Below are 16,342 nucleotides of genomic sequence, written 5' to 3'. Positions count from 1 at the left end.
TTTTTGCTATAGGGTGCATGCACTTGCCAGAAAGACAGAGAGAGAGACAGAGAGAGAGAAAGCAAGAAATCACCCCCCTCCCCCCAGGTAGGATGGCCATGCCACAATCACTCTCTTCTGTTTTCTCAGGATCTTGGGCACACACGCACACACGCCCGGCATGAGTTTAAGCCACTGGGTCCAGGACTCTAACCACAGTTGACTGCATGGGAGTCCAGTGACATAGCTATTACGCCAACTGCTGGGTCTTGTGTCTTTTTGTTTGTTTGTTTTTTAAGAAAGATTTTTGTTATAGGGTGTATACACTTATTGGAGAGACAGAGAGAGACCAAAAGCAAGAAATCACCCCCAGGTAGATGGCCATGCCTCAATTCTTTCTCCTCTGTTCTCTCAGAATTTTGAATATACACACACACGCATTCAGCCTGAGTTTTAAGTCTCCAGGTCCAGGACTTGAACCACAGTCTACCACATGGGAGTCTAGCGACATAACTATTACACATTCTGCTGGTCCCTGTATTTTTCTTTTAAAGTGTTGTGATAGCCCTTTCAAAGATTTTACGTTATTATTAAGATAAGGTAAGGAAGTGAGGAGTATATACAGGAAGAAACTATAGATTTTTTTTTTGTTAATAGAAAAAGATTAATAATCATATTTTCTGGCTGCTTCTCACATGAATTATTTTGAAGATAGTTTATTAGGAACCTGAAAAAATAATATATCAAACAAATTGAGAAAAAGGGTTATAAAATTTAAAAAACAGTTATATATAATTGTTTTTAATTTCTCATTGAGGATATTAAGTGATTAAATTTGTTAAGAAATACATAGTTTTAGTTAATACATTTTATGTTTATTATTTTTACTAACACAATTATAATTTATTATCTTAATGATAAGAAATTTGTTTGATAACTTTGTTGGAAAAATCTTTTTTGCTCTTACTTTATCTTTGAGTTTTTAAATTTCAATTTCCTTTATACATTCAATCAGATGTTACTTAGCTTGCAAAGTGAATATTCATATATATGACATATATGCATGTTTCACCAGTCCAGTTAACAATCCTAGTAAGTTATCTTTAACAGATAATAACCCATTTCTTTGTCCCACAAATGGCTTGCCTCCCTATTTTTCTCCTGAATATCTTCCTCAGACTCTACTCCTTTACTCACCCTTTTCCCACACTGTATCTGGTATTCACAACCATTTACAATGTTTGATATCCTTTAGTTACTGAATTTCTGCCATAGAGTGTGGACACTCGATATATATTAAGTGGAGAAATACAATGTCTCTTCTTCATATTCATCATTTTTTTTCTGTTAAAAGTCAGGGTCTTATTTTTTATGGCTGAGTAGTATTCCATAGAGTATATTTGCCACACTTTTTCAATCCATTCATATGTTCTTGGGTATTTGGGTTGGTTCCGTGTCTTAGCAATTGTGACTGATGCCTCAATAAACATCAACGTGCAAGCACTTTTCTGATTAAGAATTCTGTCCTTTGTGTAGCTATCAAGGAGTGGGACTACTGGATCATATGGTAGTTCTATTTGTAGATGTTTAAGGACTCTCCAAATTGTTCACAGTGACTGGACCAATTTACGTTCCCATCAGCAGTGTAGGAGAGTTTCCCTTTCACAACACCCTCACCAGCACTTATCATTTTTTTTTTTTAAATCATAGTCATTGTGACTGGGGTTAGGTGGTATCTCATTGTAGTTTTGATCTGCATATCCCTTACAATGAGGAATGTTGAGCATTTCTTCATATGCCTTTTGGCTATTTGTATGTCTTCCTTAGAGAGTGTTTCTTTCATTTTTTTTCTTTTTCCAACTCATTCTCCCATTTTCTAATGGAAGAAATAGGGTTGATCATCTTTTTTTCTGGACAGCTGTTTAAGCTCCTTGTGTATTCCTGTTACCAGTCCCTACCCTGACACATAGTTTACAAAAATATTTTCCCATTGTAAGGGCTGTTCATTTACCATTTTGCCATGCAGAAACTTCTTAATCTGATGTAATCCCACTTGTCTATTTTGGGGATGACAGACTGTGCTTTGGGAATCTTATTTAAGAAGTCTTTGCCTACCCCAATGTCTCCCAGAGTTTCCCCAGTATTTTCCAGCAGTGGTTTTAGAGTTTGAGGTCTGAGGTTTAGATCTTTGATCCACTTTGAGTTTTTGTCAATGGTAAGAGGTAGGCGTTCAGATTCATCTTTCTGCAGGTGGATAACCAGTTTTTCCAGCACCATTTGCTTAAGAGGTTTTCCTTTACCCACTGGATTGATTGGTATCCTTTGTCAAAAATCAATTGGCTGTATGTTCGGGAGTTTATTTCTTGGGACTCTATTCTGTTCCATTGGTCCACCAGTCTGTTTCTGTGTCTGTACCATGCTATTTTGATTACCACAGCTTTGTAGTTGTATATTTTTGGGTTAGGCATCCCACTCCACTCTTCTTGTGCAGGATTGCTTTGGCAATATGAGGTCTTTCATAATTCCAGACAAATTTTATGATGGTCTTTTCTAGGTCCGTGAAGAATGTCTCTTGCACTTTGATTGGGATTGCATTAAATATGTAGATTAATTAGGGTAGAATTGCCATTTTGATTATATTAGTTCTTTTAATCCAAGAACATGGAATGTCCTTCCACTTTTTGCATCAATTTCAATTTCTTTCTTATTTCTTTTTTTTAGCTTCTTGAAGTTTTCCTTGTGGAAGTCTTTATCTTCTTAGGGCGCATACGCTCGCCAGACAGACAGAGAGAGACATAGAGACAGAAAGCGAGAAATCACCCCCCAGGGGGGGTGGTCACGCCACAATCCCTTCTCCTCCATTCTCCTCTCGGGATCTTGGGCACACACGCACACGCGCCCGGCGTGAGTTTCAAGCCACCGGGTCCGGGACACGAACCGCGGTTGACTACGTGGGAGTCCAGTGACATAGCCATTAAGCTAACTGCCGGTTCCCCCCTCTAGTGATGTTCTGAATTTCTACTATGTCTGTTGTTATATTACCAGCTTCATTGTAGATTTGATTCATCTGGTTCCTTTCTCTCTTCTTCTTAATAAGCTTCGCTTGTGGTGTATTGATTTTATTTATCCTTAAAAAGAACCAACTTTTACTTTCATTTATTTTCTGTATAGTAGGTTTGTTTTCTATTTCATTTATTTCTTCTCAGATCTTTATTATTTCCTTTCTCCTGGAGTTTTTTTGGATTTTTTGCTGTTGCTTTTCCAATTCTGTGAGGCATGGTGTCAGGTGATCCATTTGCCTTCTTTCCATCTTCTTATGTGCACTAATTGCTATGAACATCACTCTTCTGACTGCCTTTGAGTGTCCCAAAGATTAAGAAAACTTGTGTCCTCATCATCATTGGCTTCCATGAATCTTTTTATTTCTGTTTAATTTCTTCAGTAATTGTGAAGTCATTCAGGAGTAGGTTATTTAGTTTCTACATATTTGTGTATTTTTGAGGATTTCTCTTGAAATTAAAATCAAGTTTAATTCCACCATGTTTGAAGAAGATGTTGGATACAGTTTCTATGCCTTTGAATCTGTAGAGGCTTGCTTTGTGTCCTATTGTGTGGTCAATTTTCAAAAATGTTCCATGTGGGGGTGAGAAAAAAGTGTATTTCATGGTTTTGGGGTGGAAAGTTCTATGGATGTCTGTTGAGTCCATTTGATTTATGGTATCATTTAGGTCTTTTATCTCTTTACTTATTTTTGTCTAGATGATATTTCCAGAGGAGATAGTGGGGCGTTGGTGTCCCCAACAATTAGTGTGTTGCAGTCTATCTGTCTTTTACCATAGGGCGGGCGCCACCACGCCTTGTCTGTCTTTTAGATCTCACAGTCTTTCCTTCATGTATTTAGGTGCTCCTGTCTTAGGTGCATAGGTATTTATATATGTTATATTTTCTTGTTGGATGAACTGTTTTACTACAATATAGTGCCCTTCTTTGTCTCTTCAAACCGCTTTTGTTTTAAAGCCTATTTTGTCAGAAATTAGTATTGCTACTCCAGCTCTTTTTTGGTTCCCATTTCCATAGAATACCTTTTCAAGCCCTTCACTTTTAGTCTATATTTGTCTTTATCCATGAAATGTGATAAATGCAACAGATAGAGGGTTTCTTTTCTTTCTTTCTTTTTTTTTTAAATTTTCTCAGCAAGTCTGTATCTCTTCATTGGAGAATTTAATCCATTCACTTTCAATGTTATTATCGATATTTCTGGACTTGTCCCAATGTTTAAGTTGGCCGTTGTCTTGGTTGCTTTTTATTCCTTTATTTCTGGCTGTTTATTCTTAGTTTCCTGGAATAGGACTCTATTCAGTTTTTTGAAGAGCTGGTCTGGTGTTGGCAAATTTTTTCAGGTTTTGTTTTTCTGGGAAGATTTTAATCTTTTTTTCCCATATGAAAAGTAATCTTGGAGTATATAATCTTGGTTGAAATTTTTTCTCTTTTAACACTTTCAATATGTCTTTCCATTCTTTTCTTGCTTGCATTGTTTCCATTGAAAGGTCTGGAGTTAGCCTTATGGGATGACCTTTGTAAGTCACTTGTTTCTCTCTTGCCAAGTTTAGTATCTTGTCTTTACCCCTGGTCTTGGCCAGTCTGGCTAAAATGTACCTTGGGGAGTATCTTCTTGGGTAGATTCTATTTGGGGTTCTTTGTATTTCTTTGGTCTGGATGTGTGAGTGCTTCTCTAAACTTGACAATTTTCTTCCATGATTTCATGGAATAGATTTTCCCTGCCCCTATTAGTGTCTTTACCTTCGGGGATACCAATTATTCAGATATTTGGATGTTTAATGGAATTCCGTATTTCTCATATATTATCCTCATATTTTTTGTCACTTTCTCTATCTTTTTGGTGTTTTTTTTTTCTGGGTCAAAGGTTTTATCTTCTATGTCAGAGATTCAATCTTCATCATGGTATAATCGACTTTTAATACTTTTGAGAGAGTTTTTGATTTTCTCTATTACCAACTTCATCTCTAATAGTTCCATCTGATTCTTTCTTATAAAGTCCATTTCTTCTTTCATATCATCAAGGGCTTCCCAATCTCCTGTAATTCATTGTCTCTTTTCTGTTCCAGCTCATATAGTTTTGTCACCATGAATGTTCTAAATTCTTTCTCTGACATTTTGGTAACTTCCTCTGTTTTTGTTTGTTTGCTTGTTTGTTTTTTGTTTTGTTTTGTTTTGTTTTGAGAGATGGAGGAAAGTTATTGTGTTCTTTTGATGTATACATATTTCCTGGTTTATTCAGACCTGAGGCTCTCCTACTTCTAGCCAATGAGCGATGTATTCACTTTTGAATACTTTTTAGGAGAATGTTTCTTTGACTGGAAAGAAGTGTATTTCCCTTCTGCTGTGTTTAGCAATGTGGTCTCCACTAGAGGAGCATTCTATTCAGGTGTCTCAGGAGCAGTTTCTCCTTTTTCATAGGTGGTTCAATCAAAGGAAGGATCCCAGGGAGCCTCACAATACTAGGGTATTTGAGAACTGTGATTCTAAACCCGTCTAGTCCCTCTGGGAGGGTGGATGATGAGGAGGAGATGACAATATAAGAGGGAAGAAAAAAGTATGAAGGAGAATAAAGAAAAAAGTCATGTGCCACGTGCTAGCATGGCTTGCAGTTTCACCAGGCATCTGGGCATGGAATTGGGGCTCTGCTGGAGAGCGAGGCCTGTCTTGTTAGGTAAGGTGGAGTAGTAAATTAACAAAACAAAATAGAATTAAAAAAAAAAAAAAAAAGCTGCCTACCTTCCTGAGAGGGATTTCTCTGGGGTTGGGAGAGCTGGAGCTGGGGCTGTGGCCAGAGACTGGCCGTGCCTCAGGGTCCCTTGCTGGCTAAGGGCCTGGAGGTTGAACTGGGGCTCTGCTGGAGAGCTGAGGCCTTGCCTGAATATTGATATAACATGTATAACACCACCATAACTCAATGCTTATCCAGAAACCACCAGGTCAGATCAGCGGGAATAATTGAAGCCACAGCACCTGAGCAGTCAGGTTAGGTTCCTTCATCAGGTTGATGTGAGACATGGGCTTACCAGATTGTACAAAGGGTTGTACATTGGAAGGAGGTTGACTTCTTCCAATGATCTCTTGATTTCTGAAGTCAGCAATGATAAACTCATGATGCACTGCCAAGTGTGGCTTCTCTAATTTCATTGAGAAATAAATACACAGTCGTCATGGAATCCTGACAGTAGCTAGGGAAAGCTACTCATATTTCTTCAAATATTTTCTTCCTCTTTACTTTCTCCCCATTAATTTCCCAAATGATATTACAATCCAATGATTATAAGTTTATTACCTGTTAGTAAAGTCAAAATACCAGCCTCTCTTATATAATTCCCTTCTTAATTTTGATAGAGTTCACTTTAGCTATTTTTTTTCTTTATGGGTAGTACATTATTGTTTATGTTTTATTTTGTAATTCATATTATGAGATTGTTCTTTGTTATAATCTGTGTGCATATGTTTTAAAATTAAAACCTGATACAGGACCTGTTCTTCAGACCTCTTAGATAGGCTGGTCTCTGGCACCACCTGGACTACTTTGCCAGGGCCACATTCAGACACACATCCTGCTGTGTCTACAGGAATTACAGGCAGCCTTGCAGTATCTGCTCGGATTTGAAAAGCTTGACTGTCCTCTGGCTCTTCCTGGACTGCCTTGCCGGGATTGCATTCAGATCCTGTAGACTACCTCTTCCCTGGGCATTACTGGCAAACTGAAAATGAAATATCCTCGGTCTCCAAAAGATAACTCCTCATTAACAATGAACAAAACACAGGAAATCACAGAAATCTCAGAATGGAATTCAGAATGATGATCATAACAAAATTGAACAAGATACAGGAGAAAACAGATAAACAATAACATAAAAGGAGAAAATAATTCCATGACATGAATGAGGAGCTCTATAGGAACAGACATCTTAAAAAATTATAATCAAACAGAACTTCTGCAGATGAAGACTACAATACACAAAATAAAAAATTCTGTAAATAGTATCAAAAACATATTACACCATGCAGGAAAAAAGCTACACAAACTTTGAATTAGTCTAGGCCACCAAAAAGAGAAAAAAAATAACCATTGAAAATGAAGATAACATTTATGAAGTATGGAAAAGCATTAAGCTACTAAATGTCCATATAATGAGCATCCAAGAGGGTGAAGAGACAGGTAAAGGCACAGAAATACTGCCCAAAAGCTTCCTGAGTCCTGAAAAAGATGTGGCCGTCTAGATGCAGGAATTGCAAAGGACACCAAATAGATTCATCATGGAAGATCTTCTTCAAGATCTTCATCACTTCATAGTCAGAGTGCCAAAAGTCAAAGACAATGATAATATTCTAAAAATGGCAAGAGAGAAGCATTAAGTTACCTATAGAGGATACTCCAGCAGACTAACCTCAGAGCCTCAAAAGAAACCATTCAAGCAAGGAGGAAATGGAAAGACATATATAAAGTTATGAAAGAAAAACATTTTTAGCCAAGATTACTGGCTAAAATATCTATTAACTTGGAAGGAGAAAAAAACAAAACAAAACAGATAAACAAAAACCAGGGAAAAAAGATCACCAACACTAGACCCAATAATCAAGAAATACTTAAGGGAATACTGCATCAGGAAACAGAAGGAAGATAAATAGAAATCAGAAAACCCAAAACAACTAGGAAAACAACTGACAAATTGATAGGTGTAAGTCTGTACATAACAATAATGTTGAATGTGGGATTAAATTCTCAAATTAAATTGAGACTGGCTGAATGAATTAAAATCAGGAGCCCTCTCTATGCTGCTTAAAATAAACACCTCTTATTGATAAAAGACATACATAGACTGAAAGTAAAAGGCTGGAAAAAGTCATCTCATACAAATGGAGATAAAAAAGCTAGAGTTGTGACGTAGAAGATATCCGACAAAATAGATTTCAAGGTAAAATCATTTAAAAAGCCAAAAAAGTCACTTTGTGATATTAAAGGGATTAACTCACTAAGAAGATACAACAATTATATTTATAACCACCTACTCAGGGCACCAAATACATAAAACAAAGATTGTAAGACTAAATAGAGTTAGTGTAATGGCTATGTCGCTGGACTCCCACGTAGTTGACCGCGGTTCGCGTCCTGGACCCGGTGGGTTAAACTCACGCCAGGCGCGTGTGCGTGCGTGCCCAAGATCCTGAGAGGAGAATGGAGGAAAAGGGATTGCGGCATGACCATCCCCCCTGGGGGGTGATTTCTCGCTTTCTGTCTCTCTGTCTCTCTCTGTCTGTCTGGCGAGCGCACGCGCCCTATAGCAAAAACCTCTCAAAAAAAAAAAAAATAAGACTAACTAGAGACAGATTACCACACACTAATTGTTGTGGATTTCAACATCCTGCTTCACTGCTGGACAGATCATCTAGATAAACAAGAAGACACCGAAGCTATTGGATATCATAAACCAATGGCCCTGATAGACATTTATAGAACATACCTTCAGCTACAAAATACACATTTTTCTCAGCCTGACACGGAACATTTTCAAAGACTGATCACATAATAGGGCACAAAACAAGCCTTTACAAATTTAAAAGAATTAAATTTATATCTAGCATCTTTTCTGACCACAAAGGTAGTAAACTTGGAATCAACAACAGAAAGATCTTTTAAAAATACACAAATACATGAAAGCTATAAAATTTACTCCTAGACAACTTTGAAACTACTAAAGAAATTAAGAATTAACTTTTAACATTTCTTGAAACAAATTATAGCAAAAAATACAACTCTCAAAATCTTTGGTATACACTAAAAGCAGTGTTAAGAAGCCAGTTTATAACAAGTAGTGCTCACAAGAAAAAAATAGAAAGATTACAAATAATCTAATGACGCATATCAAAAACTGAAAGAACAAGGACAAGAACAATAAAACCAGAAAAGTAGTAGTAGAAAATAAATAATAAAGATTAAAACAAAAATAAAAGGAAAATAAAATAAATATATATATATATATAAATCTAACAATACAAAAATTTAATTTTTGACAAATCTTTAACTTTAAAATAAAGTATCCAGGTAAATAAAATCAGAAATGAAAATGGTGATATTACAATAGCTCTCACAGAAATACAAATGATCATTAACGAATACTATGCACAATGATATGCCAACAAATCAGAAAACTCTGAAGAGATGGTCAAATTTCTGGACACAAGTAATTTAATTAGATCGAATCAGAAAGAAGTAAAAAGCCTGAATAGACCAGTCACAAGCAATGAGATTGAATCAGTAACAGATAGTCTCAGAGAAAAGCCCAGGTCCAGATGAGTTTCCTGCAGAATTCCATGAGTCCTTTAAAGCAGAATCAGCTCCCATTGTCCTCAAACTTTCCTAAAGTTCTGAATGGAAGGATCTCTCCCCAACTATGGCCACATGGCCACCATCATCTTGATACCAGAAGTAGACAAAGACAACAGCAAAAGCTACAGACCAAGATCCCTGATGAACACAGATGTATGTAAAAATCATCAATCCAACTGCACGTTGAAAAGATTATACACCATGACTAACTAGGCTTTATCCCAGGGACGCAAAGATGGTTTAAAATATGCAAAACAATAAATGTAACACCTCACATTAACAGAAGGAAGAATGAAAATCATATGATCGTGACCGGCTGAGGCGGCATGGCGGAGAAGGGACAGTGGCCTCGCGCGATTGGTGTGTCCTTTTAATGCAAGAAAATGGAAACCGAACAGTCAGAGGAAACCTTCCCCAACACTAAAACAAATGGTGAATTTGGTAAATGCCAGAAGACATGGAAGAGGAGCAAGCATTTAAAAGATCTAGGAACACCGATGAGATGGTTGAATTACGCATTCTGCTTCAGAGCAAGAATGCTGGGGCAGTGATTGGAAAAGGAGGCGAGAATATTAAGGCTCTGCGAACAGACTACAAGGCCAGCGTCTCAGTCCCAGACAGCAGTGGCCCCGGGCGCATATTGAGTATCAGTGCTGATACTGAAACAATTGGAGGAATTCTGAAGAAAATCATCCCTACCTTGGAAGAGTACCAACACTATAAAGGAAGCGACCTTGACTGCGAGTTGAGACTGTTGATTCATCAGAGTTTGGCAGGAGGAATTATTGGGGTCAAAGGTGCTAAAATCAAAGAACTTGGAGAGAACACTCGGACGACAATCAAGCTTTTCCAGGAGCGCTGTCCTCACCCCACTAACAGAGTCGTGCTTATTGGAGGAAAGCCTGATAGAGTTGTAGAGTGTATAAAGATCATCCTTGACCTTATATCTGAGTCTCCTATCAAAGGACGTGCACAGCCTTGTGATCCCAAATTTTATGATGAAACCTATGATTATGGTGGTTTTTCCATGATGTTTGATGACCGCCATGGACGTCCTGTGGGATTTCCCATGCGGGGGAGAGGTGGTTTTGACAGAATGCCTCCTGGTCTAGGTGGACATCCCATGCCTCCATCTAGAAGAGATTATGATTATATGAGCCCTCATCGAGGACCTCCTCCGCCTGGACGAGGGGGCCGGGGCGGTAGCAGAGCTCGGAATCTTCCTCTCCCTCCACCACCACCACCTAGAGGAGGAGATTTAATGTCTTATGACAGAAGAGGAAGACCTGGGGACCATTATGATGGCATGGTTGATGAAACTTGGGATTCTGCAATAGATACATGGAGCCCATCCGAATGGCAGATGCCTTATGAACCTCAGGGTGGCTCTGAATATGATTATTCCTATGCAGGGGGTCGTGGATCATATTGTGATCTTGGTGGACCTATTATTACTACACAAGTAACTATTCCCAAAGATTTTGCTGGTTCTATTATTGGCAAAGGAGGTCAGCGAATTAAACAAATTCGTCATGAATCAGGAGCTTCGATCAAAATTGATGAGCCTTTAGAAGGCTCCGAAGATCGGATCATTACCATTACAGGAACACAGGGCCAGGTGCAGAATGCGCAGTATTTGCTGCAGAACAGTGTGAAGCAGTATTCTGGAAAGTTTTTTTAAGACTAGTGAAGAACCGAAGGAGTCCTGCATCTTTTTTTTTTTTTTTTCTTAATCTGCTTCTGTTTAAAAAGCCAACATTCCTCTGCTTCATAGGTGTTCTGCGTTTGAGGTGTAGTGAAATCTTTGCTGTTCACCAGATGTAATGTTTTAGTTCCTTATAAACCGGGTTGGGGGAGGGGAAGGGTGTGCAAAAACTAACACTGAAATTTTGAAACAGCAGCAGAGTGAGTGAATTTTATTTTCGTTCATTGTTGGTGGTTAAAAAGAAAAATCCCCCCCATGTAACTATTGTGAACACCTTGCTTTGTGGTCACTGTAACATTTGGGGGGTGGGACAGGGAGGAAAAGTAACACTAGTCCACATGTCCCTGGCATATGTTCAGAGCAGTGTGCAGAATGTAATGCACTTTTGTAAGAAACGTTTTATGATTTTTTAAAATAAATTTAGTGAACCTAAAAAAAAATCCTATGACCATATCGATTGATGCATGAAGCATGATAAAGTGTAACATCCTTTCATTATTAAGATTTTCAAAAAGAATAGGCATAAAGGAAACATTTCTAAAAACAATAAAGGCCATATATGACAAATCTATTGTTAATATTATACTGAAAGTGGAAAAGCTAAAATCTTCCCCGTGAAAAACAAGAACAAGACAAATTCTTCCACTTTTTCCACTGATTTTTCGCAAAGTACTGAAGTCCTGGCCAGCACAATTAGACAAGAGAGTGGACTAAACAACATTAAAATTAGAAAGGAAAAAGTGAAACTGTCCCTATTTGGAGATAGCATGATTATATACATAGACAAATCCTAAAGAATACACACACACACACACACACACACACACACACATCCTAGGGGAGATTAATTAATTAGAGAGATTTTTGCTATGGGGCTCATGTGCTCACTGGAGAGACAGAGAGACAGAAAACAAGAAATCACCCCCCAGGGGGCTGGCCACACACACATGCCCAGCATGAGTTTCAAGTCACCTCCTCCAGGAATCAAACAATGGTCGACTATGTAGGAGTCCAGTGATGTAACCACTACACCATCTGGTGGTTCTGATAAATGAATCTAGTAAAGTCACAGGATACAAAATTGACATATAAAAATTTGTAGTTTGTTAAAAATCTATATATACAACAACGATGAATGAGCCGAGGTAGAATTGAAGAAAGCAATCCCATTTACAATAGCCACACAAACACAAAAAATACCTAGCAATAAATCTAACCAAAGAGGTGAAAGAGCTCTACAAAAGAAACTATGAAAAACTGAAGAAAGGAATATAGAAAGATGCGAAAAACAAATAGACACACCTTGTTCTTTGATTGGAAGAATAAATATAATTAAAACATTGATATTATCCAAATTAATAGAAATTCATTGTATTTTGATACCAAGAACTTTCTTTGAAGAAATAGAAAAAATAATCATAAAATTTATTGGTAATCACAAAGGACCTTGTTATGCCCAAAGCAGTACCATGCTAAAAAGTAAAAAGTTGGAAATGTCTCAGAACCTGATTTCAAAATATTAATATACTACAAAGCCCTAATAGTCAAAACAGCATGGTACTGGCACAAAAACAGACACATACATCAATGGAACAGAACAGAGAGTCCAGAGATAAACCCAACAACATTTAGCCAACTGATTTTTGACAAAGGGCGCAAGAAAAATCAGTGGAGAAAAGAAAGTGTTTCAACAAATGGTGCTGGGAAAACTGTATACCTATTTGCAGAAAAATGAAACTGGACCCTATTTCTCACCATTTATAAAAATTAACTCAAAATGTATGAAGACTTGCACATAAAGTCCCAAATCATAAAACTACTGGAGGAAAATGCCGGAGAGACACTTCAAGATATTGGAATAGACAGACTCCAATATTGTCAATATTGTCCTAGATTGAACCAGGAGGATATAAAAAGCCTGACTAGACCAGTAGCAAGCAAGGAGACTGAATCAGTAATCGTCTCCTGGTCCAGATGACTTTACTACAGAATTCTACAAGTCTTTGAAGGAGAATCAGCACCAGTTCTTCTCAAACTTTTCCAAAGACCTAAATGTAAGGATCCCTCCCAAACTCATTTTTCATAGTCACCATCATCTTAATACCAAAAGCAGACAAAGACACAACAATCACCACAAAGAAAGCTACAGACCAATATTGCTGAGGAATACACATGCAAAGATTTGTATTTATAATACGATTAACAGGACAGTAACACAAAATATGGATAATAACACAAAAAATTAAATTGGATTTCATCAAGCTAAAAAGCTGTAAGCAATTGAAACAATAAATAGAGACAATCCATTGATTGCAGAAAGATATTTACACACTGTAATTTGGACACAGGATTGACAACCAAAATATATAAGGAACATAATCGCTCCTCCAAATCCAAATAATCCAATTAAACATGGCAATGTATCTGAGCAGATAAATCACCAAAGAAGACATAGGAATACTTTAAAAAACATGAAAAAGAGTTTAACTTCTCTTATCATAAGTGAAATGCAAATAAAAATCACATTGAGATATCACTTTACCCTATTCAGAATGGCTATAAAAAATCTAAAACAAAGAATAACGAATATTGGTAAGATCTCAGAGGAAAGGGAATCCTTGTTCACTGCTGGTGGGAATGTAAATTTTTACAGCCACTCTGGAGAACAGTATAGAACTTCTACACAAATCTAAAAATATGAGCTATCTCCATGGCCTCGTGATTAGACAGTTTATGGGGATAACAACCATGCAGCTTGAATCCCAGCCCTAAATGCTTGAAAAACAAGCCATGTGCATATGTATGCATACCCAAATCCTGACAGAATGGAGAAGAGAGAGGAAGGGATTACGGTGTTACCATGACCCATTCGGGTGGGGACAGTGGTGCTTTCTCCCTCTCCCTCTCTCTATCTGGCAAGAGCATACACCCGCAGACAAAAGCAAAAATAAAATAAAATAAAAAATAGAATTACTATATGACTAAGACATCTCGCTATTGGTATGTATCTAAAGAGAATCATTTGCACTCCCATGTTTATTGCAGCATTATTCACAATACCTAAGTCATGAATCAACCTAAGTGCCTAACAACCAAGGACCAGATTGGGAAAATATGGTGCATATAAATGACAGAACACTACTTTATAGCAATAAAACCCAAAACCTACCACTTGACACAAAGTGAAGGACCTGGGAGGTAAAACTCGAAGTGAAATAAGCCAGACTATGAAAGACGAATACCACATGCTCTTTCTTGACATGTACTGAATGTCTGCATGCTGTGGCAGAAACCGAAGCTCTTGAAAACACAGAAATAGAAACGGCAATGGTGGATTCCAGGATGTTTGTGTGAAGTTTGATGGGAGGAGGCAGGAGCAGCTCATGAGAAAATTTATAATGGACAGAAGAATGCATGTGACTAAGGGGAAGAACCTATGGGATGATGAATCACAGCACAGTGAGAAATATGGGCATTTACAGAAGACTATCAGAACTGTTAACAAATACGCACACCATAATGCGATATTCAGTGTTGAAGATGAATATGGGTCTCCTTGATGTGATTACTATACACTACATGTGTGCCTTTAAAACACATATTGCAGTGCCCAAAGATATACATTAATTTTATATAAACCAAATTATAATTTAAAAAAACAAGGAAAAAAGGAAAAATGAAAATCATAGAAAATATTTTATATAGTCATAATAGCATGAAATTAGGAATCAATAAATACTATATGTCTAGAAAATCCACCAAATAATTAAAAATTAAACAAAATATGAGTAAAAAATGACATAGGAGTAAAAAATGACACAGGAAAAACTTTAAAAGATATATTGAACCAAGTAATATTTTAAAACAATTTGTCAAAATTTGTGATATAAATCTAAATCAGGACTTGTAAATAAATTTATAACGTGGAAGTCTATGTTAGTAAAGACAAAAGGACACAATCAATGATCTATGCTTTTGCCTTAAGTGATTTTAGAAAGAACAACAAATTGATCACAAAAGTGCAGAAGAGAGAAAATAATAAGATCCCAAAATCAGTAAAAGAGAAGACAATGAAAAAAATCGAGTCAAAAATCTCTCCCTATGTGAAAAAGTAATAAAATTGAAAAGCCTCTAGCAAGACTGATTAAAAAAAAGAGTAGAGAAAACACAAATTCCTAATTACCAGGAATAAAGAGTGGCTATAACTACATATACAATAGACATTAAGAGAAAAACAATTGAATACTAGAAACTTTTTCTTTTTAGAGAAAGATTTTTGCTATAGGGCATGTGCACTCACCAGAGACACAGAGAGAGACAGAGAGGCAGAAAGTGAGATATCATCCCCCAAGAGGATGGCCATTCTGGCATCCCTTCTCCTCCATTCTCCTCTCGGGATTTTGGGCACACATGCACACTGGCCTGGTATGAGTTTCAAGCCTCCAAGTCCGGGACTTGAACCACTGTCAGCTATGTGGGGGCCCAGTGACACAACCATTACACTATCTGCTGGTCCCAGGAACAATTTCACACCAACAAAATTTTTTTTTTTTTGAGAGGTTTTTTGCTATAGGGCGTGTGCGCTCACCAGACAGACAGAGACAGAGAGACAGAAAGCGAGAAATCACCCCCCCAGGGAGGATGGTCACACCGCAATCCCTTCTCCTCCATTCTCCTCTTGGGATCTTGGGCACGCACGCACACACGCCCGGCATGAGTTCTAAGCCACTGGGTCCAGGATGCGAACCGCGGTCGACTACGTGGGAGTCCAGCGACACAGACATTACGCTAACTGCTGGTTCCCCATCAACAAATTTGTCAATGTATGTAAAATATATAAATTCCTTGGAAAAAACTTACAAAAACTAGCACAAGAACCAGAGAATATAAGTAGCTCTATATTCATTAAAGAAATTAAATCATAATATAAAGAATCCCTACTCCAAGATGGTTTTGCTGGTGAATTCTGTTCCATTTCTGATCTGGAGCAGTTCACCTCTCCTTAGGCAGCCTTGGTGGTCTGCTGTTCCCAGAGTTATCACTGTCATGTCAAATTTAACATGACATCCAACTTACATAATGCATTCCTTTTTCTGGAGTCAAGAGATCCTCCTACCTCGGGACCAGCAGTTAGCGTAATGGCTATGTCGCTGGACTCCCATGTAGTCGACTGTGATTCGAGTCTTAGACCCGGTGGCTTAAACTCATGCCAGGCATGTGTGCATGTATGCCCAAGATCCTGAGAGGAGAATGGAGGAGAA

The 16,342-nt window shown here is 37.6% G+C and overlaps 1 pseudogene; it reads left to right on the top strand.

The window, feature by feature from the left end:
- The first annotated feature begins 9,727 nt into the window (after positions 1-9,727).
- Positions 9,728-11,101, top strand: LOC102484747 (heterogeneous nuclear ribonucleoprotein K pseudogene; annotated as a pseudogene).
- Positions 11,102-16,342: the final 5,241 nt, after the last annotated feature.

The sequence above is a fragment of the Tupaia chinensis genome, unplaced genomic scaffold (genome assembly GCF_000334495.1).
Source record: "Tupaia chinensis unplaced genomic scaffold, TupChi_1.0 Scaffold144269_1, whole genome shotgun sequence".
NCBI classification, from domain to species: domain Eukaryota; kingdom Metazoa; phylum Chordata; class Mammalia; order Scandentia; family Tupaiidae; genus Tupaia; species Tupaia belangeri.
The sequence above is the reverse complement of the archived record's forward strand: the minus strand, read 5'-3'. Positions and strand labels throughout refer to the sequence as shown.